At 56.3% G+C, this 24,915-nt stretch overlaps 1 non-coding gene and 1 pseudogene across 1 annotated transcript; one reads left to right on the forward strand and one right to left on the reverse strand.

Annotated features, from left to right (window-relative positions):
- Positions 1–467: 467 nt before the first annotated feature.
- On the reverse strand, positions 468–17,878 carry LOC119096042 (protein singed-like; annotated as a pseudogene).
- Positions 7,560–7,639, forward strand: TRNAL-UAG (transfer RNA leucine (anticodon UAG)). The gene has a single exon. It is a non-coding gene; the product is annotated as a tRNA-Leu (tRNA).
- Positions 17,879–24,915: the final 7,037 nt, after the last annotated feature.

Below are 24,915 nucleotides of genomic sequence, written 5' to 3' on the forward strand. Positions count from 1 at the left end.
AAAGGTACGGGGTTCGATTCCTCGCGTTGTCCGCCATTCCCGCCAGTGTGAGAGGTAGGCGACACCATATAGCCACGGCGGCTGAGTGCGTTGCGAAGTCATAATGACACGCCTGCGATCTCGGGAGCAAGGGCAGCGATGGCTTCGGTTTCAGTTTTCGTAAAACCGAACGGCGTTGGCCAATGCAAGTAACGCCGGGCGGCGGGCGCGCAAAAATCATCCCTCATCAAAAACGAGTCGGCTAAAACCCTTGAAAAACAAACGCTTGCGCGAGTTTAGTCGTCGTTTCCTCGGTTCGGCTCCCCAAAATTTACCAAATCTGACGCCCTAGTGGTGCTCACTGCAACGTTTCTCTCGACCGAAGTGCAGGTCCCCAGCATGTTCTGTTACGCGTGAGCTGTCAGAAGATGTAGCGTCTCTTCTGTCAGCTGTTTGCTGAGCTCTCGTGGCTTGCGCTACAGAAAAAGTGCAGCGGCGCTGTTTCATTTATTGAAATCGTAGCTCGCCACAAGAGGTGTCGCGGTGTACTGAAGAACCACCAGTATCAAATAAAGGCGCATCATGTGAGGGCGTAAAAATATAAACAAAATGCATGGCATGCTTGCGATGGAGCACGCCAACTCAGCCTTTATGGACTGTACACGGTTTCAAAAACAAAGCAGTCAACAACCCCGGACAACCTATTTACTTACCCGACCTTTGGTTTGAGAAGTTAGAGGCTACGTGTTACAAATCACGATCATGTCCTCCGCGAACGTAGCCTTTTAAAACGGTCCAAAGCCGTGAAGCGGACCAGCGTGTCCCATATCCAGTATCTACTAACGTACAAAAGCAGCTCGAGTTCGTCACAACGCACGGTGGCCAGGCCTCTATACACGTCCACGCCAACACCCGAGCAGAAACACTCCCACATGCGCAATATGTCTGCTTTCGTCGGTGAGTAACTGACGCCCGAAACGGCCACTTTGATCATAAGCCCGCGTCGTTGGCCGAAAAGCTACGCCCAGGACGCTGCAGAGGACGCCGTTCCTGCCTCGCGACACCCTTCGACCATCGCCTCCGTGAGACAGCGTGTCATACCCAGCGCTCCGCCCTGCACTCGATCGCTCTTCCCGCCCCAGCGTTGGCACCTAATCCCGCTCGCAGCGTCGCGGCGTGGCCGCTTCCACAACTCTAGTGTCTAAAACTCCCAATAGGTGGCGCGGTCCGCATCGGTCGAGTCCAGCCGGAAGGAGCCGTTCTTCTGCGCGCAGAGGTAGGCGCCCTGTTCGTCCTTGATGCACATGCGCGTGGGTTCGCGCAGCTCCAGGTAGAAGGGGTACGGCTCACGGCTGGAAGCTGACACCCCATCGTCGGGCGTCCAGTACATCCCATTTTGGCCTGCGCGCGGAGACGCTGTCAGCAGGGGTAGAGGACTGCACGTACTGTGCACGGCTGGCTGGTGGTGGCCGTAGTACTGCCCAGGTTATGCCAGACTGACGCTTTTCTGAGTTGCATGTGGCATTCATTACGGGATATAAAGTCGCTATCACAAGTGTTTGACGCTAGCCTTCCTTGTCAAGCACCGAAAACGACAGCCAAATCATATCTTTACAGATGAAGACTGGCAATACTATTGCCAAGTGCTCCAGTATTTCACATTCTCGACGGTAACACTATTTCCGGAAAGCGTAGACGTTCGTGACGAACGATTCAGTGCGTCACTCGCCTTTGAAGAAGACCTGTCCACGCTGCCCCCTCTCCACTTGAATTGTCTCATAAGACGCTTTGTTGCATTCCAGTTTCGTGGTGCTGGAGCTCTTGTAGCCAACAAAGCCCTGCTCAGACTTGAGAACCAAGATAGGTCTGAAAAACATCCAGCGTTCATGATAAATGTGGGTTTTTCTTGCACAAGGCATAGACCCCATACCAGATAATCCAACTACGCGATGTTTGTGAAACCCTTTCACTCTTTGCACAGCCATGTACGTTTGAAAGAGCATTTTGAAGCAATGATTCTGAGCTAGCAGGCCTGTGAACAACAACAAAATTGACAACAAGGTAAACAAGAAGGCTAACAAAGACAGCGTTGAAGAACAAGATAAACGTGAGAAACCATTTAATTGCAAGGTGTTGGGAAATGCATTGCTGATATTCAAGAACAGATCAACTAAAAAATGTCTATTTTAAGTGTCTGTCACAGCAGAAGTAAAACAATACATGCTTCGCTGTGTCCCATTTCTGTCACCGCAGCCCACAACTTCGAACAGGGCATCCACCGCACATGGTGCTCACCTGTTGATGAGGTAGAAGTAAAACCTGGCGGACTCCTCGTTCTCCTCCGAGTTCGCAAACAGGTGTCCGGACTTCTTGGTGGACAGGCATTTGCCGTTGTTGGCCCGGAAGGAGACAGTGCCATTGCGGTGCCAGAGCAGGTCAAACAGACTGTTGGACGACCTGCAGTCGCACGGCGTAAAGGCACCCGAGTGAGCTCAATATACCTCCAAAGCACAGGCGGTGATCCCAAGTAGCAAGTAAAAAGAGCAAGAAAGACGCCTTTCTACGATCACGCTCTATGCATCTGAGATCCGAGGTGAGGAAAACATCGCAAAGATTCAAAACTTGGTAGCAAAATAAATAACATCCTGCTACGGTCTACAGCTAGTGAGAATAAACGTAAGAACATATCGATTACAGACTAACGTTGGCATACAACCATCACCCAAATCGACCTTGCCCCACATCTAAGCATTCCATCAGATCACCGCAATGAACATCATCAGCGCAGAAGTCCGGCAGACAGTGTGCCACAAAGCCATCCGACCCATCTGCCCTCGCGTCGCACGTCGACTGACTTCTTCCCGGAGGCAGCCTGGATACCGCCGGCGGTGCCGAGCGTCCAGTACTTGTCGTGCATGGTGCGGATGTACCAGCGTCGCGTGGCCAGGTCGTACTCCATCAGGAAGCGCTCGTGCTCTCCCACCTCCTCCTGATTGGCCGTCACGTCAACGCCTGGCGAAGCGAGGCGTCCACGAGCCCAGGTCACCACGGAGAAGCCGCGGACACCGGCGGGAAAAACCACGCCGTTGGGGTCTCCGATGAGACCCTGATCCTTTGGTTGGTTTGGGCACTCTGGAGCATGGTGGCTTACGTTAGTTCCGTGGCCGCGAACTGCTCTTGTGGGTGCACCAATGTGCCTAACATCGCCGCCCGACAAGGACAGCGGCGTTACCTTGTGCAATGTGCCGCCTGTTCTCCGCCAGTCAAACGCCAGCTGAAAGCGACGTCCGCCCAAGGGTATTCGAGCCACGAAAGTGTCTTGAGGTGGAATAAAAATACTGGCGTTTCAGGGCAGCGACATAAGCAGCTTTGCAACGCTTCAGGGCATCGCCCGATGCAGCTTTACGACGTCTCAGGGCAACGCCCGATGTAGCTTTACGACATCTCAGAGCAACGCCCGATGCAGCTTTACGACATGTCAGGGCAACGCCCGATGCAGCTTTACGACATGTCAGGGCAACGCCCGATGCAGCTTTACGACATGTCAGGGCAACGCCCGATGCAGCTTTGCGACGTCTCAGTGCAACGCTCGATGCGACTTTACGTATACCTTTCCGTCGATGGAGGATCGTACCCGAGGGCGGAGTATCGTGGCAAAGAACGGCCCCCTCTCCCAAAAGCCTTTCACCACGGGCCATCCCCGGCCTGAACAGGAAGTACACTGCCGAAACTGCAGGCATTTTCCCCACGTCGAGCCCGTGTTATCCCGCTGTGATCTCATGCTGACCCGGAGCTGACCCCGTTGCGATCTCACGCTAACCCGGAGCTGACTCCGTTACGACTTCGCGGTGACCCGGGCTGACCTTGTTTGACGCTGACGTAGCGATCGTTGAGCACGGCGCCGAAACAGGCCTGGGGCAGAGAGTTCTCCAGCGAGAACAGCTCGTCCTTAGTCACTGCCTGGGCACGTGTCTTAAGTAGGGCCTGCCGACGCCGTCAGAAGACAGAGGTCAGCCTTCAGGCGACGACGTGGAGGCAGCCTTGTGTGGTGCCCGACGCGTCAGGACTAGGCCGAAGTCTGGCACGGAGCACCAGTGCAGACCAGGGGCGTAATCAAGGGCAGTGCCACCGCACTATAACAACAGCTCTACATTAGCTCATGGGCAAGTTCTCAGAAATTCGATCTAAACTTACAGCATTTCAGAGAACGTTTGACATTTAGCTTTTCCATGAGGACAACTTTGGCTAAATGCCTGGTGCAGAAGCGGTCTCCGTCCCATGCCTCCATCGCGATATTGAAGGTGCACAGTGCACTTCAAAGCCGCTGACAGAGTGGCAGCTGCTTCCCTTGCAACCCATGACGCAGTGACCTCACATCTGAGGCGATGAGGGAGTGGCAGCTGTTTCCCTTGTGACCCAAGAACTAGTGAACTAGAGCTAGAGACGGGCGGTGAAGCGGTATCTGCCTCCAGCGTGACCCAACGCACAGTCAGCTCCACCTTGGAGCCGATGGGAGAAAGGTAGCGGCCTGAGCGGTCACGCAGCGCCAGGCTGCCGTTGTGGTACTCGATGGCGAAGAGACAGTCCTCGGAGCAGGAGCTCTGCAGTCGCCCATCGCGGTGCAGGTATAGGTTGTTGCACGTGTGCACGGCGTAGTGGTTGTCGCGGAACTCGAGCGTGAAGAGCGTGTCCCTCGCCCCAGGGGATGTTGGCGTCCACGTGGATCTCCTCCAGGGACTCGGAGAGGTGCGCGAACCGCTTGCGTCCCACGCTGTACACGTTGACCTGGGGCCGAGCTGCCAGGGTGATGTACCTGGCGACGGCGAGGCGGCGTCAGTGACCAGGCGTCGGGTGAAGGTACTACCCAGCGGCGGGCCTGCGTCAGCGAGACGACCGCAGGCATACGACGAGCGGAGTTTGAATTCCAAAGCAAGAACACGCAGACCTCAAGAGGGTGCCTTTCCCGTCTTTGCTGCACCGTGATGTGAGGTGTTAGCGGGCGAGTTGTGTGCATTCTAAATTCCCTTCCCTTTCCCTCCACGCAAATACTATTTCCTTCCTTTGATCCCCTCAACGCAAACCACGTTCTGATGTTAAATAATGAGTTAACAATATCTACACAGTTTTAACCGCAACTAGATTTTCTTAGCGCTACAACAGCATTTCCTTCCACTGTCAGTGTAGGCTTAACGAAATACAAAGGCGGGTCATCCTCGAGCTGTAAGCAAGGCTAGTCGCAGGAGCACCTCCGACATCCTGTCATTAATCCCCACCCAAACCAACCATTAGTCATCCACGGCCCCTCCCAGCAACGCACCAAAGCTCTCCGTCTGAGGGTGTCTTGGCGTTGCACAGGAGCTTATCGCCGCCGGCGCCCAAGAAGTACTTCCGCTCCACGTTCTTAAAGGCCCAGCGGCCGCTGCCGTCGTCGGCCACGGCGATCTCGAACACGGCGCCCGGCTCCAGCTCGTCGGCCTCGCACGTGACGTTGCCGAAGCTGTCGACGGCCAGGTATTTGCCGAGGTGGGAGCGCAGGCTCACGTGGTCGCGCTGTCCGGTCGGCTGCAGCGTACCACAGCTGCTTTTTCTTCAAGGAAACGCCTGCAGCGAAGAAGGCGTATCGTCTATATAGCACTCGAAGGCGACGAAAACGCTGCCCCTCTTTCCTCGGTTCTTCCTTCTCCTCTCCCCCCTCCCTCAGCGTATCAGAAACAGCGCATTGCGACCCCGGCCAGAGAGAAGGGCAGCTACGATCCACCAGGCCGTAGTTGGGCCGCGATCCGCGACTAGAATGGGCCGCGACACTCAGCTGAATATTTTATCACAGTACACACGCGGCTTACCGGCTGCGGCCTCGCTCGTAGCCATTTCAGCCATTACATAAAACATGAACCAGTAGACAGTGCAAATTTAGCGTTTGTCAACACGTTTACTGATTATTTATCACGCCCAGACATTCTGGAAGCCGTGGAACTGTAAGCAGCCTTACCACACGAACCATTCCACTAAAAAATGTTAACATGCCCGCGTGGCGTTGTTTTTTATAAACACGGTGAAACCACATTTTCCCCGCAATCTCCGAAGTGTAACGGTTGGGTCTGACAACACAAAAGCGATTTCAGGGAGAGCGTGAGAGCTGGACCGCCACAGCGTACAGAAGAGTCCCTGTCAAACACAAGGAGATCACAGAACACGGCATGGATCAGGCGGTGCCACGTGTTCCGCAGTGGCGCACGCAGATGGATATTCGGGGAATCATGACCCTCACCCGGTCTGAAGGTGGTGAGGACCCCCGAGAGGGCCAATGCCCCAGAAATTACTGGCAACTGAAGTCACCCGTAGGGCCTCCAAAACATAAAAAATGGCCCTAGGCATCCAACGAGGTTGCATCCGAGCCTAAGGCTCCGAATCCAAAAGCAGGGTCCCCACGGGCGACGAAGTGGGATCCGTTGGCTAAAAGGGCCCCAGTGCCCCGATTTGGCCTGCTGCTGGGCGAAATCATGGCTTCGCCGCCATAGGGAACATACGGTCAAGGGACAAGAATGGGCGTAACCACTGGGAGGGAAAGGGGGCTGTGGACATGTCCGCTCCAACTTTCTCGGAATGCCATTTTCATCATCCAGTTTTGCCCGTAAGATGCACGTTTTCCTCGTTTTTTTCTATTCAAAAAGCCATTTTCAGGTCAGGCTGCTTGTTCCAGAGTTAAATTTGATCCTCCAGCTCTGATTCGTTCCCATCTTAAAGGTGCATGACTATTATCATACCAGTAAGATCAGGGGTGTCACTTTGTATGCTTTCGGGGGGCAGACCCCCCCCCCCACCCCCACCCCACCCCCCCACCCCCCACCCCCACCCCCCGTGCTGACTTGAGCCCCTCAATCAAAGAAGGGAATACTGGGCATATGAAAATGCAGCAAGTGTCTGAAGTGCTGATACCTAAGTACCTAAACACATTACCATCGATACCATCATCATTATACATACTCATCATCACAATCACGTCGGCTCCAAATGAGGTGGTATTGCTCAACATCAAAGCAGTTTCAGAGCTAGACAAACATTATTTCAAATTCACATCCTGAACGAAAACAGCAGTGGCTGGAATCCGGGGAGAAATCAGGATTTGGGAGTAGGTCAAGAGAACTTTATTGTTTCAGCCCAGCCCCAATCAATCTACCCTAATCCCTTATCCTGAACGAGTGACGGTGCACGGACAGTGTTGTCCGCAGATTCGAAAGCAGCGCCACCACCAAGCGGCGGTGGCCGTTCGCTTACTGCATGGGGCTACGGTCGTAGAAATTCGCCACCATTAGAACGGGCCTAGTCAGAGGCATGCGTCCACGCATAGCAGGTACGCTAAACCCAAAGCCACACATGCTGACAGTTCGCAGTGAGTGTATCTTGACAAAATGCGAGTGTAGGCTTGGAGCTCCGGCTTGGAATTTCAATAAACGCCACTTGCTTGATGTAGAGACCCACAAAACAAAGAAACATGCCCGGAATCCAGCAAGAAAAGTCAAAAGGCAAGCGGCTGCTAATTCGCTTCCAATCTTGCGCAACCCGACACGCCAGGCCTCCGTGGTAGCGTGGCCGAGTGGTCTAAGGCGCTGGTTTTAGGCACCAGTCCGAAAGGGCGTGGGTTCGAATCCCACCGCTGCCAGACAGTTTTCCAAATCACACACGTACCTGAGTATACCTTTACCCATGTAACCAGACAATCACGTCAGCAGAGAAGGTATATAGCTTGGGTCGCCAGCTTGGGTATCCAGCTCTGGGATAATGTATCAATGTACGTGCGCCGCCAATCGCCTTTCACCCACCGTTGGCGTTGATCTTGTATCCGAACGTTTCCGCAGTGAGATACTTGGCACGCGAGTTGATGACGCCGATGGTCCAGGCTCGCTCATCGTCCGGCGTCCCAGCAGACCCATTAGTGCCGTGGCCGGACCCGTTCATCTTGTCCAGCTGCAACAGAGGCCGGAGGTCAGCCACCCGCTCCAGGTGGTGTCGGCCCGAGTGAGCCATGCAGCGCCGCCTGCTCACCACGGGACCTTGGGGTTCGAGGGGCCATTTCGGACTGGGGGTAGCATACTCTGGACTGGACGGCTCCAATGCTGTGGCGCTGCACGTTAGGAAAAATATATAATCGATTGTCTTCCTCGATCGATTGTGGACTGGACGGTTCCAATGCTGTGGCGTTGCATGTTGGGAATGTATTTAATCGATTGTCTTCCTCTGCCGCCGTTTAAAAGGGCTGACTGTCGACCAGACCAACAGCCACTAAACGCCGCAAAATACCTCCGTGACAATCGACGGACCTGGCCGCCGGTTGCAGCGCAGTGGATTGAACTGTTTTTCCTCGCTACGGATTTCTTTGTTTTATCGCTGTTTTTGCTCTAGCGCCCCACCCACGCATCGCGCGAAACATCACACGCCCTGCAAATATAACGGCAACAAGGTCTCGCGACAGCCGTGCCTCTCATGGCACTGCCTCGTTACACGCGTGGTGAGGCTGGCCGCTGCTCACACGGCAGCTCGCTGCCTACTCTGGCCCGGGCTCGAACGGCGGCACAGCACGGATGTTCGCCGCGATCTCCCAGCGCCACCCGGACCGAAAATAAACGGCTAACGAGCGGTGTAAACAGTGGCCGTTCGCTGTCTGCTGGAGCCGAGCGTGACGCCGCCACCGAAGCATGCGTGGAATGACGCCGCGGGACACGGCATACATTGCTGGACTGGACGGCATGTCATCACTGAGCTCGGTGGAACGTGCAGCGTCAGGCGTCCTGCTGGTGAACTTTGTATCGGACATACGCTAGGTACATGTATTCCGTTATTTCATGTTGTACCCGCCTTTCCAGCTAGTTTGCCCTATAACTCTTGGAGAATCTGAACTGCGCCGTGAAAACTTTCCTCTCTCCTGAATTCCTAATGCTCGAAAATATTTTCTCTCTCTCTTTTTGAGCCAGGTTCCAGGCTGGCGTTCCAGGCCGGCGTTCCAGGCGTCATTGTTCAGGCTGCACCTTCTTTCACCCTGAACGACAAGCCTCTGCCGCTAACCGTCTTGTGTGTAGCCACCAGAAGAGTGTCGCCGCAAGCTCCCCAATTGGTCCAGCAACCCCAGGTAGCTGGGATCGGCTGCTAACAACAGCAGTCAGCTGATCACAGGCCGAGTCGCCGAACCCCGCGCCTGCTCACAGGGAATTCCGCGGCCGCCGGATGGCTGCCGACCGCGTATTCCATGACCCGGCCAGCGGCGGCGGCGTCCCGGCCGTGACGCGCCGACTCCACCGCACCAGTCGTGTCGCCCCACGTTATGTGTGGACCGCGGTGGGGGCGTGACCATGGGCGGTCGCCAGGACGGGAGGGGAGGAGGGCAGTGGGTCATCACCCGGCCGTCCAGAAGCGTCGAACTGAGACACACTAATTCGGGGGTACTTTTCCCGAAATCCGGCGAAGATGGGGGGCATGATAGTAAAGTTTTTTTTTTTAGCCCCGCACGCCTGTTGCCGCTTCAGCCACGACCGTAGGGCCCAAAAACCTGGCAAACAGCACTGGCCACGACACGGTCGCGTCGAGATGCTGAATGTTTGGGAAATGATGTGTGCGCAGAGCACATTGCGCAAGCATTTGCAGGACTGGAACCAACATACGGAGAGATAAAGCAATAGGCAGTACAATCGGGTGGAGGCGGTTCGTCTTGTATGTGACAGGCGCGGTAAGACAAGTGTGTGGCGTCTCCAGGCAGAACGCACGCACGCATACGTCACGTTAGGCCAGGGAAAGTGAGTCAATATCTCGTGACACTATCAATGCCTGCGATACGACATCTGACGTCACCAGGACATGGCGGTCCATTGCGTTGACAAGCTTGTCCAGCGCACAGCTGGGCATGTTGATTTACATGGCAAGCAGCATGACCAGGACCACCCCGACGCCCACGCTGCGCTGCAGCTGAGTCACTGGCGCCACATTTGTCAACAGTAGCGGTGCATGCTTTAAGTCCGGATGTGACGTCATTTTCAGACTGCGGGAAAGACGCGCATATATCGTTTGCTTCTAGCACATCTTTGGAGGGGTGTGCGCGAACCGATAACATATCGGAGACAGACACTATGACCATGTTCGGTGACAGTGCAACACATCAAGTTCCCTGAAGTCAACTCATAGTGATGATACCGATAGCCGTCACGATAAAACAACGCTTTAAACGAACACAAATCTCGATGAGTCCAACTCTGACTGGAGTAAGACAAAGGAGCCGATTCGTATCGACGGACCCAGGCTGGTAACACTCCAGCTCCTGAACGAAGCCAGGTGCAAAGCAGGTCAGGCGAGCTTCACCAATGGAAAACAACTGCGTACACAGGCTGTCGGCTCATTGGTCAGGCTGTCGGTGTCGCCACAACGGCTCCAGCCGGACTCCAACTGGACTGGAGTGTGCGATCAGGCAGACGCCAGCGTGAAAGTTGTGGTGTGCGCGTGTAGGATAGAGCCGTCAACACCTGATATCTCCTCTTGAAATTGTTATGAAGCGGGCAGGCTTTACAAAAATGGTTCTATAAAAACAAATGGCCTTCAAGCCAAGAGCTGGGAAGAGTTCCACACTTCATGTGCTTGTAAAAGCACGACCTGCGAGACATAAACATAAGCCATTATGGTTCACTTACTGCCGTGTTATCTCTGCCAACAACGCAACAGCAGCTCACCATAAGACAGCATACGATAAAAACTGTGCGGAAAGTGTGGAAAATTACTTGACAAAGTATGCGTCACCCAAATAAAAGTTATTGCGTGGGCTGTACAGCCTGTGAATCATAACATAGCAAAGCTTTCTTTATAAATCGGTTGTCATTTTGAGCAGCAAATGCCATCAGACGCACGCCGATAAAAGCGCCTGCACCACCAGCCTGGCTTATAGCGCCCGCCATTCGAATAAGGACGACTTCGATCATTCCTCTCACACACTAGCAAAAGCCCAACAACCTCCGAATAAGGACAACTTTGAGCATTCCTCTCGCACCCTAGCAAAAGTCAAGGAACTGTCAGAGTCAAAGTTATGGGACAAACCACGTCTTGAAACGATTAAACACCACGCCAGAATTGCGAGATCAGTCCGCGGCCTCTTTCCACGGGCTTCCACGGCATCTGGATCGTTCTTTCCCTTCCGTCTCTCTCGCAAGCTCAGCAGTGGCACTCTCGACACAGCCGAATCCGAGGACGGCGCTCTGCTGTTCGGCAAAGAAGGCACGGTTGAAAGGCGGCACTGATGATAACCATCACTGCACCACGGACTATCGGAAACGACTTAACATCGATAACTTCAGCCAGGCTCCGGTGCAGCGGAGGCTGGGACTGCGTGGGCCGCCGCAGTCAGGGTCCTCCACGCCGCGCTGTGCATGGACTGCCATCGAAGCTGCCCTGAATAGTTGCGCTCAAAGATCTCAAGACGCTGCATTGGAAGAACGGAACGATGCAAAAAACGGGCGCGGCTTATGATGATCAAATTTTAAATGTTAGGTGAAATCATAGTTTGCATTATGATACATGTTAGTTGAATGTGCGAAATTCTACGGACCGCACTCGCCCACTGCCGTGACCTGGTGATGACGCACCCTCGACAGCTGTCAGCACAGCTCTTTGATGGTTCTACACCCATGAGGACGTCCGCAAGGATAATGTGGTGATGCTCGGAGGAGAGTGTGATGATGTTCGGAGAATCGCGGAGGACATTGAGTGGTACAATGTTGTTACCGCAAGCAAGACCCGGACACGTGCCAGACCAAGCTCGACACCACCAGGGACGTCAGCGCCACAGCTCGCCAACACTAGGGACGTCAGCGCCGCAGCTCGCCACTACCAGGGACGTCAATGCCACAGCTCGCCAACACTAGGGACGTCAGCGCCACAGCTCGCCACCACCAGGGACGTCAGCGCCACAGCTCGCCACCACCAGGGACGTCAGCGCCACAGCTCGCCACCACCGGGGACGTCAGCGCCACAGTTCGCCACTACCAGGGACGTCGGCGCCACAGCTCGCCACCACCAGGGACGTCAGCGCCACAGTTCGCCACCACCAGGGACGTCGGCGCCACGGTTCGCCACCACCAGGGACGTCGGCGCCACAGCTCTCGCCACCACCAGGGACGTCAGCGCCACAGTTCGCCACTACCAGGGACGTCGGCGCCACAGCTCGCCACCACCAGGGACGTCAGCGCCACAGTTCGCCACCACCAGGGACGTCAGCGCCACAGTTCGCCACTACCAGGGACGTCGGACGCCACAGCTCGCCACCACCAGGGACGTCAGCGCCACAGTTCGCCACCACCAGGGACGTCGGCGCCACAGTTCGCCACCACCAGGGACGTCGGCGCCACAGTTCGCCACCACCAGGGACGTCAGGCGCCACAGTTCGCCACCTACCAGGGACGTCAGCGCCACAGTTCGCCACCACCAGGGACGTCGGCGCCACAGTTCGCCACCACCAGGGACGTCGGCGCCACAGTTCGCCACCACCAGGGACGTCAGCGCCACAGCTCGCCACCACCAGGGACGTCGGCGCCACAGTTCGCCACCACCAGGGACGTCAGCGCCACAGGTCGCCACCATCAGGGACGTCAGCGCCACAGCTCGCCACCACCAGGGCCGTCGGCGCCTCAGTTCGCCACCACCAGGCACGTCAGCGCCACAGATCGCCACGACCAGGGTCGTCAGCGCCACAGCTCGCCACCACCAGGGACGTCGGCGCCACAGCTCGCCACCACCAGGGACGTCAGCGCCACAGCTCGCCACTACCAGGGACGTCAGCGCCACAGCTCGCCACTACCAGGGACGTCAGTGCCACAGCTCGCCACTACCAGGGACGTCAGCGCCACAGCTCGCCAACACTAGGGACGTCGGCGCCACACCTCGCCACCACCAGGGACGTCAGCGCCACAGCTCGCCGCCACCAGGGACGTCAACGCCACAGCTCGCCAACACTAGGGACGTCGGCGCCACACCTCGCCACCACCAGGGACGTCAGCGCCACAGCTCGCCGCCACCAGGGACGCCGGCGCCTGAGCGCAGGCTGGACAGACGACCCCGCCCGAATGCCTCAGGTGTCTGGGACCCGGCTGCGACCCGGCTGCGACCCGGCTGCGACCCGACTGCGGCCCGGCTGGAACCCGGCTGGGACCCGGCTGGGACCCGGCTGGGACCCGGCTGGGACCCGGCTGGGACCCGCTGCACCCGGTGGGACCCGGCTGGGACCCGACTGCGACCCGGCTGCGACCCGGCTGCGACTCCGGCTGGGACCCGGCTGGGATGCGGCTGCGACCCGGCTGGGACCAGACTGCGACCCGGCTGCGACCCGGCTGCGACCCGGCTGAGACCGGCTGGGACGCGGCTGGGACCCGGCTGGGACCCGGCTGCGCCCGTGTCAGCCCGTTACTGGGTCGCCAGAGGACGAAGCGAAGCGCGGCGCAGCTGCAGCTGCGTGCTGGCCGCGGGAAATCGGACGGCGCTGCGGCGACAGCTGCAGGCGCCCATTAGAAACAATGGCTGACGCCGCCGCCGCCACGCGGGGCGAGTTCCATCAGCGTCGCCGCGCCGGACGTACGCAACCGCTCCGAACGCTGGGATGCCCTTCGGGAGATAGTCAGGGTTGGCGGGGAATCCCGAGTGGCAGACTCAAGCTGGGGAGAGTGGACACTTTGTAGCGCACTGCGTGCTGTGGCAGCGAGCTGAGCGGGCTTGGTATGTAAATATGCTGTAAACGAGGCACTGGGAAAACCTGAAGTAAAAGCTGTGGTTCGAGGCTAAATGCTGCGATGGCCAAAGAAAATTGCTCAGCGGCTGTTCATGTCCGAACCTAGCCTACGGCGGCGGGACGGTGGTCCAGGCCACGAACGCACGCTTTTCTGATGGAAGCTGTGACTTATGGGACCCTGGGACCATGGGGGCCATGTCGTGATTCACCCATCGCTGAAGAGAAGATGCACGTCATGTGGATAGCAAGTTGGCTGGTTTTAGTCCGTCTATCCTGAAAAACTTATGAATGTATCCATCTCGACATTCGGCTTGTTTCCAATCATAAAACACAGGCGTCTCTGTTCTTCTATAGTTTCCTGACTTTCCTCGTCCAGTTCCACTACGAGTCGCTATGCGAAACGTGCTGAGTGCGATCAGTCGCTAGCGGATATTAGCAACACCGATTTCATCACTTCCATCACACTCCTCGGATTTGAGGCCCACGATTCACTCAAGAGTATTTTTGTCTGAAGCTGTGCTCTGGATCTGCCCTGGACATGAACTTCCTGCTCGCAGGTACCACGAATAGACGCGAGACAACATTCGTTGTGGGCAGAAAATGCTCTCAAAATAGTAGCATATATCCCCATCCAGATAATTTATTTTGCGACGCTTCTTAACTATTTCATAACTAGTAGTATACTATGTATAGCGCTGTCTACAAATGGGACGCCCAGCCGGTCCTATCACCGGCAACCGTGTATGGTCCGCCTCCAGCAACGTCTCAGATGGCCTAGAAACTCGGACAGGGGTTATTTGTGGCGGCGTTTTATAGACCGACAGCTGGAATAATGATGAGTCGTCAGATCACGCCCACACCTGGCTCATCTAAGCGACCGTCTATAGCCATGATCGCTGAAGTTAATGGCCCTCTGGTAGGAAACTAAACGACCGATCCATTCCGATGTTATACTGGGACGGACACGGGACAAAAACTTCACTGCTTCAGTGGTTCGCTATGCTGTAGAGGCTGAGCCCACAGCCCTTGGTCCGGCGATAATGAGCGGCTGTAAATCTAACCAGCGAGAAGGCTCGTAGCCATGTTTGTGCTAGTTCTTGGGCAACAAAAGAGCATCATTAGTCTGTTGCATGCTTCGCAATGGAGGAACAACAACCGTTGATTCATTTCGTCAAATGCTGAGCTCCGCATTAAGCATTTCAATGTTTAGGCACAATGCCTCACAGTTCGTGCGCGGTGGCTGAGTGGTGGATTTGAGCAAGGTCAGTCGCCGATGGCTGAGGCCTGGCGACTGCTGATGGTGGCTTTCTCAGTGGCCAGGGCGTACATCGCCATGGCCATCGGCCGACGGCTGAGGCCTGGCGGCTGCTGATGGTGGCCTTCTCAGTGGCCAGGGTGTCATCGCCATCGCCATCGGCCGATGGCTGAGGCCTGGCGACCGCTGATGGTGGCCTTCTCAGTGGCCAGGGCGTACATCGCCATCGCCAGCGGCCGACGGCTGAGGCCTGTTGGCTGCTGATGGTGGCCTTCTCAGTGGCCAGGGTGTCAATCGCCATCGGCAGCGATGGCAATGAATGGCATCGGCAATGAATGCCATCGCAATGCGAACAAATCGTGCGTTATCCACAGTTGGTCACAGCCCCCACGCCTCACGGATGCGGCCCGTTCTTTGACGACGCCTGCCTGTGCACGTGTTACGAAGGCCGACCTATCAAGGCGCATGATAACTGACGACCGAGCACCACAACACGAGTTATAGATTAAACGGAGTGTTCCACATTGCTATGAGATTTTGAACTGATATTGCTATAATGAAGACATTTCAGTGCTGTTCACCATTCTACCCTTATTAAGACCTAAGCCGCTTTAGTTGCTGAGCTACACGCCCACGAAAATGGGGAAGGGTATACCGGGGAGAGTATTTCTAAGTCATCTTGGCGTTCATGACGTCATAATAACGTACTCCACATCCTGTCATTTCATAAGCCATGTAGTGATCAAGGCTAAAAGATAAAACTGTCGGGCGTTCATATCTGGCGTTCGTGAGCGTGATTTACCGATACAACGGCCGTCAATTGGCTCTCAATGTCGTAGAAGGTAAGATGACGTCATTAAACCATGACGCGTTAGGGGAGTATGTTTATTTAACAGAGAATCATGCTGTATGGAGCAGTCTTTTTTACTGAAAAACGAATACCAATACCTACAAGTGAGCTTGTTTCATCATATATGATGCCTGCTTTAACATCTTTTAATGTGAAACATCCCCTTTAATTAACGAATGGCGTTTTCCCCGGCGTCACTGCTACGACCATGCGGACAAAGTAATGCCGCATATGCGGGTCGTTGAGAATCATGTCCTAAAAACACAGCAGCTGTCTGTTTTCGATACGGTTGCTTATTTTGCTGGATTCCTTTCACTTCTACGCAAAGGTGTAAAACGACGTCGTGGTATGCGTTTGTAGCTAGCGGAGCAAGAGCAACCTGCCAAATTTAAGAGCTCTGCCGAACTCCATTGTTCATGCTGCATGTTTTTGGGCAGAAAGTTGCATCGTCACACCGATGGAACGTGCCGAACATGTGGGAACAGTGCTATTCTTTGTAAAAATACTGAGTTTTGACTGATAGGATCAACCTATTGTTTTATTTTCAAAGAAAATTGTGCTGTAACACTTCTCGGTCACCTACTGGACAGTTCTCTGCGCCAGCGGCTTTATGTTCATACCAAACACGGTGCATTAGATATTCCTTCCTTCACCCATGTGCTCTAAATCTCTCATTACAAACATCCTTTGCACCACCAACACAGGAACATTATCCCAGACAAAAATATTTTAGCAGAGTCGCCACACATGCAAGCTTTCTGATCATGGCTGGAGCCTCGGCCGAAACTGAAATCCCTGCCTCTATTGTCTTGACTGACGTTACCTTGCTATGCATCCGCAGCGTGCTTTAAGACTAACCTATCGTGTCTCATCCGTTGCCTTTCACGTCACCGACATCAAGGCCCGTCAGTGGATGAAACGTTTTGGAACTGACATGCTCGAGCAAAGGCGATGGTTTGCCCAGCACTTGTGTGTTCACGTTGAAACCGTTCAGCAGCGGACTAACGGGAAGTCCCGTTGAAACAATGAGGCGCCGATAAGTAGCGGCCGAGGTACTCGTCTGGCTCTGCTGGAAGGTGCAATTTTGCCAAGCCCACCACACCATCGGATGTGACGTGCCAATAATATAGGCACTGGAAATTAGTGAGCTACACGCATGCTGTCTGAGATGCATGTATGCCCGCATGAACTGGTTTCGTAAATTTGAAGATGCGCGGCAGCCCGGGGCGACAGACCAGAGCCTCCACAGGCTGCCGACCCTGCGTCAGGTACGCGCGTCTCCGACGATGACGCACACAGGACCCTGGTGCGCCAGTCATCAGCGGACAGTGCCAGCCGTGCGCCGGCTACGTCCTCGCACCAGGCCGGCCCGCGGCCCAAAACTGGCCTCGGGCGACGTTAAACGCTCGTGGCGACGTTGCTGTACTCACGTAGGGCTGGATGAAGCTCATGTCCTGCAGCTCTTCCCACCCGTCCGAGTCGGGCGTGCGGCATATCGACATGATCGGCATGGCTAGCTTGGTTTTGGACGCTCTCCTGCACCGAATGACCCGCTGCCTTTATACACGAGGGTCGCACGCAGTTGAAACCTGTGCCCGGCTGCAAACGTTGAGCTGTGATGGATACAAAAAGCAATCAGCTAGCCACAGCTCAATGCTAGACTATCAAAATTACGGCATGGAAGGAGTGTGACGTGGTCTTGACGAGATGGAGGTCGGGAAAGTTCTCGCACAAAACGAACCTATCAGACAAGCAGGGGGCTTCAACTGGCATTTGCTGAAGAACGAAATTAATGCTGAGGAACAGGCCTGACCAACCAAATCAACGTGCGAAAAAACGCTACAGTGAGAGTGACAAACTGAGCAAGGCTTCAACTGAGTGCGACCGCGTAGCAGCCTCACTTTCGAGGCAAATTCCGCTCGCTGGGACCAAGCGAACACCGCACGAGCTCACAGTACCGCCGCCCCCCGCGAGCAACGAGACGAAGCGGGACGGAGCGGGAGCGCACACCTCCACCCAGCAGCGTTCACCGGCGTCAAGTGTGGCTCCGTCTGAGAGTCGACCGGCTAGGCCGAGCCTTTCCGCCGGCGGCGGTGGGCGGGAAAGGCGCGCCCACCTGGCGCTGGCACGGGCCCGGGAAAGTCACAGCCAGCCAGGCGTGAAGCAGTTGCGAGCGGCCGCCGCCGTCGCCGCCGCCGCCGCCGCCGCCGAAGCCACCGGGAGCCGTCACGGCCCGTGACGGCTGGGAGGCGGCCGTGGGCGTGTGCTGGGACTTGGCTGCGACGGAAGTCGGATTAGGTGGAAAGGAGGTCCGTTAGGAGATAAGGAGGAGAATGAATATGAGCTGGGACATGTATGACGGTTACGATGAGGGCAGTGGATTTAATTGTAATGAATTTGTATGCCTGTTGGTAGTTTTGCGCGGATAAAGAGAAGTATTAATGAAGCAGAAGTAAAAGAAGAAGTAGAAGTGAGCTCCACCTAATGCCACAGTTGAAGTCTACATCAAATCCTTCTCGACTCTCAGGAAGCACGGCTGTGCTCCACAGAAATCCCGCCGGATTCCGCAGGCAACTCCGGTTGAAGTCCACAGACAATTGCCGAACTCCACGGGCAGCCCCAGCCGCACCCGACAAGGACCTCATAACTAGGTCAGGTCAGGGGGCGAGTCAAAGCCGAAGCCAGCCGAGCAGAACATCCGTTGCCGCCGGCCACCTTCCAGCCAGTACGCCTGCGCGGGCAAGGAGTCAACGAAGACCGGGATCACTGGAGCGGAGCGGTCCGACGCGAGGACAGCGCCAGCCTCCTGGTCCGTCTCCCAAGCCTACTCATGGTAGTGGCGGCCCGCAGAGAGACACAGCTGGGGTCAACTCCCTGCCCAGCCCGGGTCAGGGCGGTCCCACAGAGGGGTGCACCCGGGTCAGGGCAGCCCCGCAGAGGGTACCCCGGGTCATGGCAGCCTCGCAGAGGGGTGCGCCCGGTCAGGGCAGCCCCACAGAGGGTGCGCCCAGTTCAGGGCAGCCCCGCAGAGGTGCGCCCGGGTCAGGGCAGCCCCGCAGAGGGGTGCCCCCGGTCAGGGCAGCCCCAGAAGGGTGCGCCCAGGTCAGGGCAGCCCCAGAGGGGTGCGCCCGGGTCAGGGCAGCCCCGCAGAGGGGTGCCCCGGGTCTGGGCAGCCCCACAGAAGGGGTGCCCCGGGTCTGGGCAGCCCACAGAGGGGTGCGCCCGGGTGAGGGCAGCCCCGCAGAGGGTGCCCCGGGTCAGGCAGCCCCACAGAGGGGTGCGCCCGGGTCAGGGCAGCCCCACAGAGGGGTGCCCCGGGTCTGGGCAGCCCCACAGAGGGGTGCGCCGGTGAGGGCAGCCCCGCAGAGGGGTGCCCCGGGTCAGGGCAGCCCCACAGAGGGTGTCCCCGGTCAGGGCAGCCCCGCAGAGGGGTGCCCCTGGTCAGAGCAGCGCCGCAGAGGGGTGCCCCGGGTCAGGGCAGTCCCGCAGAGGGGTGCGCCCGGGTCCACCTGCCGCCCTGCTGCTGTCGGTCGGCTGGCCGGAGGACTCGGCACCCTCGTCATGCCACCAGGAGAGGGTCTTCGGGGACGTGTCCCGGCGAGGAGCAGTCGAGGGTAATCGATCGGTTAAGAAAAAGGATGATGTCGTCAGCGTCAAGATCGAACAAGGCTTGCTTTGTCAGGATTGAATGGCAGACTTGCCGGAGGTAGGATGCACATTCAATAAAGTCTCGCATATCGAGGACCACGGAGAGTTTGACACAGCCTCAAAAACACGAAAGTGCTGGGATAGTTGAGGACGTACCAAAGAAAAGTGTATTTCGAAAATCAACAAGAAAGATTTTCAGTGCCGAGTCATGCCAGGCAATGCTCAACTGCAGTTTCGGTAAATGCGGCGGCTAATCTGGAAGAAAAATCGATGCGTCCTTTGCAGCTTGCAACCGTCGCAGCTTTCGATATTAAGGAATGCTCCTCATGCACCGGATAAGTGTTTCAGAGAGAACCACTTGATAAAAAGCGACGAGCTCAATCGCATTTCATGCTGTCAACAGTGATGACTTTTTACGAAACAGATTGCATGCAAAATGTTGCGCTCAGTTATGTTTCTGCTGCCTCGAGCACTAGGTCATAGTAACCTTTGTAGAAATCTTACATAATTCACTAAAATGAATCAGTTGTAAAATCTCTCCAGATTGACCCATTGACTCGCATTGACTTCGTCGCCAAATCCCATGCCTGCAGACTTGCTCACATCAAGTGAGCCCGACAAGCCACCAGCCCAACCATACGAATCGAGAATCGCGTGACTTGGACGCAGGTATGCGATGATGTGATCTAAACACTCCTGCCTCCGTTCCCACGCGCTGAGTCAAAGCATGTTGCCGCGACCCCAATTCTGACTGCGGGGTACCAGCGAGAGATGTTATGATTCGCTAACCAGCAGCTGTTGTGGATGACGTCGGCCCACGTTTGCATCCAGTGTCGACAGTCAGCAGGACACATGTCCCGGTTCCGCCCGCAGCTCGCGGCTCATGCCGTGCGTCATCAGGCAACTAATACCCGGCCAGCGAACATCTGCGGCGGATCAGCTCACCAGACCGCCGCCGTCGCGCGGGACTAGCTCGGATTCGGCCAAATTAGACCCACGCCGCGCTCCGAGCGAAACGGCGCAGCGAGCGCACCGGTCCGCTGGAACCTGACGAAAGGATGCTGCACAGCGGAGGACGACCGGTGAAGTGGGCGGGCCTCGGCTGAGCACCTGGTTCGGCTTCGGTACCCGAAGGGTTCGGGTAGTTTACCCAAGCATTCTGTTTCAGTCCTCTGGATTTGTATACAGGTCGTGATTTTTTCCCAGTTTGAATCGTCCATTATATGATTTCCAATTTTGTTATATGGGCATTATATTGGGGTGCTCCGAGTTTTTACACGAATTCCGGTAGATGTATAGGGAACTAAGCACACGCACACACCAACGTACGCACGCACACACACACGCACGCAGGAACGCACACACACACACACACACACACACACATATATATATATATATATATATATATATATATATATATATATGTATATACATACACACACACGCGCACACATACACACATACCCGCCCGCCCGCCCGCCCACAGGCGCGCACGCGTGCACGCACGCACGCACGCACGCACACACGCACTTACGCACGCGCGTACGCTTTTTCAGCTGGATGACGAATGGGATCACGGCGGATCAACATCATTCTCTCTACATGTGAAAACAAAACAACCTAAAGCACTAAATCAAGTAACTGAGTGTATTTTATGCGCGTCCAACTGTGACATCTCCTGAATCTCACAAAACATTTCCAGATGGAAGCCTTCTGACCTCAACATTACAACAGTTCCGTTCGTTCCGGAATCGTTAGTTCGACACAGGCCCAATGGGAGTTCGGACGTCCGGTGCACAGGCCAACCACGGTCAGAGGGGTCGGAGGGGTCAGAGGCCAGCCATGCGGCGCAGTTCATGCTGTGCACGAACCTAGTCCGGTGTCAGAGGACTAGCACTCAGCCTCCTCTCATCACAAATAGCGACTTCGGAACAAAATGCTAAGTATCAAACGTTTACACTAACACTTTTCGTAAATCTCGTGATCGTTTCCCTAGCAGACATACGAACATTTGGGCATTCGGATGGTTTTCAAACATTCCGATATTGATGTCGTTTTCATACGCGCCGCATCCAAATATTTCTTAAAATGCTCCACCATTCCAAACCTGAGGAATGAAGTAAAGCCAAGGAATTGTTCCGCTTTCTGAGCGCATATTCGTTAAAGCCAGCGTGCCGCCGTGGGAAGGGCCCCTGGCAGTGGAGCTGCTGTGAAGTGGCGGACCGGTCCCTGTAATATGAAGGTCCGGTCCGTGTCACAGCCGGCACTGTCGAGATACATCAACAGATTACGAAGTGTCTGGTTTGTGACCACACGGACACTTGCCCTCATCTGTGGAATCCGCTTAGAGTGGTTTACAGGCGGATGCAGTCACCCACAACCCAACACACACACATACACACACAGACGGAAAGCCGCCCACAGACAGAAACGAGTGAGTTCGCTGCCTCACGCTGCACGCACTCTCGATAAACTCTACCCTCCTGCCATCTCACCCATCTCCTCCGGGGCGGATGGACCACTCTCCACATGGCTCCACCGTCCACCCGAGCTTATCCACCACCGAGCCGCGCCGGAGGTCAGTCCGCGCGGTGCGAGGCGCACTGACCCCGCCAGCCGCGCCCCAGGCTTTTAACAGGCGCCCCCACCCACGGAACAATATTGACCTCGGACACGAGAGGCCTGCAGACCCCTGCTCATTAGGGGGAGCCACTCGACGGAGAGCTGACGGGGCATCATCGAAGTTGGCAACGGCTCTACGATCCGCAGATCTTCTGCAACGTGGGTGCGTCCAGGGGTCGGGGGTGGGGCAGTGCATGGGGCATGGGCGCACACGAAAACTTAATATTCGCAATTAACCTGTCTATATGTGTTATTCACGCATAAATCTAGTTACTTTTTAGTTGTTAGTCGCGAATAACACGCACCTCCACGGCCGGGCTGGCTGCGCTGCTGATCCCGACTTTCTAGGCGCGACCGTGCGCCGCCCCTCAGATGAAGCGTGAAGACTTCCTGGATGCCTTCAAAACAGGGCCGGTGCTTTCGTTCGGGGCGTTCTCAGGCGGAACATGCGAGTCAGCCGGCTAACGATGTTGCCCTCGGATTCCGGCCAGAGCCGAATGAGCTGACTGAGGGGAGGGAAGGGGAGGGAGCATGAGCCATCGCCTCAAACTACGCTCAATCCCTGCCAAGCAATCATTACTACCTCTTAATACTGAAATCACACTATCTCTGAGTGTCATATGAATGCAAGGTAAATACGTTTCGTCACTGCCACCTTAGTTGCCATCTGGATGTTGCTGCTGCTGCTGATGATGATTTGGGCTTTAGGGCGCACCGACCACCAGGGTCATAAGGTACCCATCATCCGAATGTTGACAGCTTGAGACCCAGCAGGTTGCTGGGCAGCACCAGTTCGTGATCGCGTGTCAACGCTCGCAGAACACGCGTCGAGCCGGGCCAGGGAGCAGTCCGCGCGGCCTACCACGGCCTAGCCTGCAGGGGCGAGGCCATCAGTCGGCGGTCCTGTGCTCTGTGGCGGATTCGAACCCGTTCCATTCTGCGAATCATCTCCAGCATGTCCCAGTGCTCCTGCAAAGGCCGATTAAGTAGCGCCACATACGTACGCTAGTCCGTCCCACAGGATGCGTCATAAAGTGTGCTCGAAGAAAGAGCAGCGACGACGCATCCTTCATCTTTTGAAGCCGTCGTTTCCCCACCGGTCTTGGCAAACTCCACCTTTACTTGCTGTACTTCTCGAATCAGCAAAAAGCGGCATCGCGTGCCTCTCAAAAACGAGCACAGTCGACCGAGCCCCGCCGCCCCCGCGCGCCGCCTCCTCCCTATCCTTCCCACACTCAATCTGCGCCCGTCACGGCTGACCTCACGCGCAGGTCGAGGGAGTGGCCCAGTGCGGCCGCGGGGCGGGCCACCAGCGACCGCCAGCCTCAGGAGGAGACAACCCTGTGAAGACCTGCCCAGCCTAAGACTCTGTGACTGTGACCTCGTGACGGGACACTCCTGTGACTGTGACCTCGTGACGGGACACTCCTGTGACTGTGACCTCGGGACGGGACACTCCTGTGACCGTGACCTCGTGACGGGACACTCCTGTGACTGTGACCTCGGGACGGGACACTCCTGTGACTGTGACCTCGTGACGGGGCGCCTCTGTGCCTTTGACCTCGGGACTCTGTGACTGCGCCCCTGTGACTGTGACCTCGTGACGGGACACTCCTGTGACTGTGACCTCGTGACGGGACACTCCTGTGACTGTGACCTCGGGACGGGACACTCCTGTGACTGTGATCTCGGGACGGGACACTCCTGTGACTGTGACCTCGGGACGGGACACTCCTGTGACTGTGACCTCGGGACGGGACACTCCTGTGACTGTGACCTCGGGACGGGACACTCCTGTGACTGTGACCTCGTGACGGGGCGCCTCTGTGCCTTTGACCTCGGGACTCTGTGACTGCGCCTCTGTGACTGTGACCTCGTGACGGGACACTCCTGTGACTGTGACCTCGTGACGGGACACTCCTGTGACTGTGACCTCGTGACGGGACACTCCTGTGACTGTGACCTCGTGACGGGACACTCCTGTGACTGTGACCTCGTGACGGGACACTCCTGTGACTGTGACCTCGGGACGGGACACTCCTGTGACTGTGACCTCGTGACGGGACACTCCTGTGACTGTGACCTCGGGACGGGACACTCCTGTGACTGTGACCTTCGTGACGGGGCGCCTCTGTGCCTTGACCTCGGGACCTCCCTGTGACTGTGACCTCGTGACGGGACACTCCTGTGACTGTGACCTCGTGACGGGACACTCCTGTGACTGTGACCTCGTGACGGGACACTCCTGTGACTGTGACCTCGTGACGGGACACTCCTGTGACTGTGACCTCGTGACGGGACACTCCTGTGACTGTGACCTCGGGACGGGACACTCCTGTGACTGTGACCTCGTGACGGGACACTCCTGTGACTGTGACCTCGTGACGGGACACTCCTGTGACTGTGACCTCGTGACGGGACACTCCTGTGACTGTGACCTCGTGACGGGACACTCCTGTGACTGTGACCTCGGGACGGGGCGCCTCTGTGTCTTTGACCTCGGGACTCTGTGACTGCGCCTCTGTAGCTGTGACCTTGGGACGGGACGCCTCTGCGGCTGTGACCTCATGAAGGGGCGCCATGGCCGGTGTGCCAGTCATGTGGCATGCGGTCACCCATCGCCCTATCCCTTGTCACCCAATCAGGATGTCATTCCGCGCCTGAAGTCGATTCCAGTGATGTCTGCCAATGCAAAGGTGGATGATTCAACGCAACCTAAAAATGCTATAGTTATGCGAAAGACGGGGTTGAACAAGTACGTCCCACGCCCGTTCAGCTGGATGCTTGGTATGCTTAAAGGACGTTTTC

The sequence above is a fragment of the Pollicipes pollicipes genome, unplaced genomic scaffold (assembly GCF_011947565.3).
Source record: "Pollicipes pollicipes isolate AB1234 unplaced genomic scaffold, Ppol_2.1 Scaffold_4219;HRSCAF=4965_pilon_pilon_pilon, whole genome shotgun sequence".
Lineage (NCBI taxonomy): Eukaryota > Metazoa > Arthropoda > Thecostraca > Pollicipedomorpha > Pollicipedidae > Pollicipes > Pollicipes pollicipes.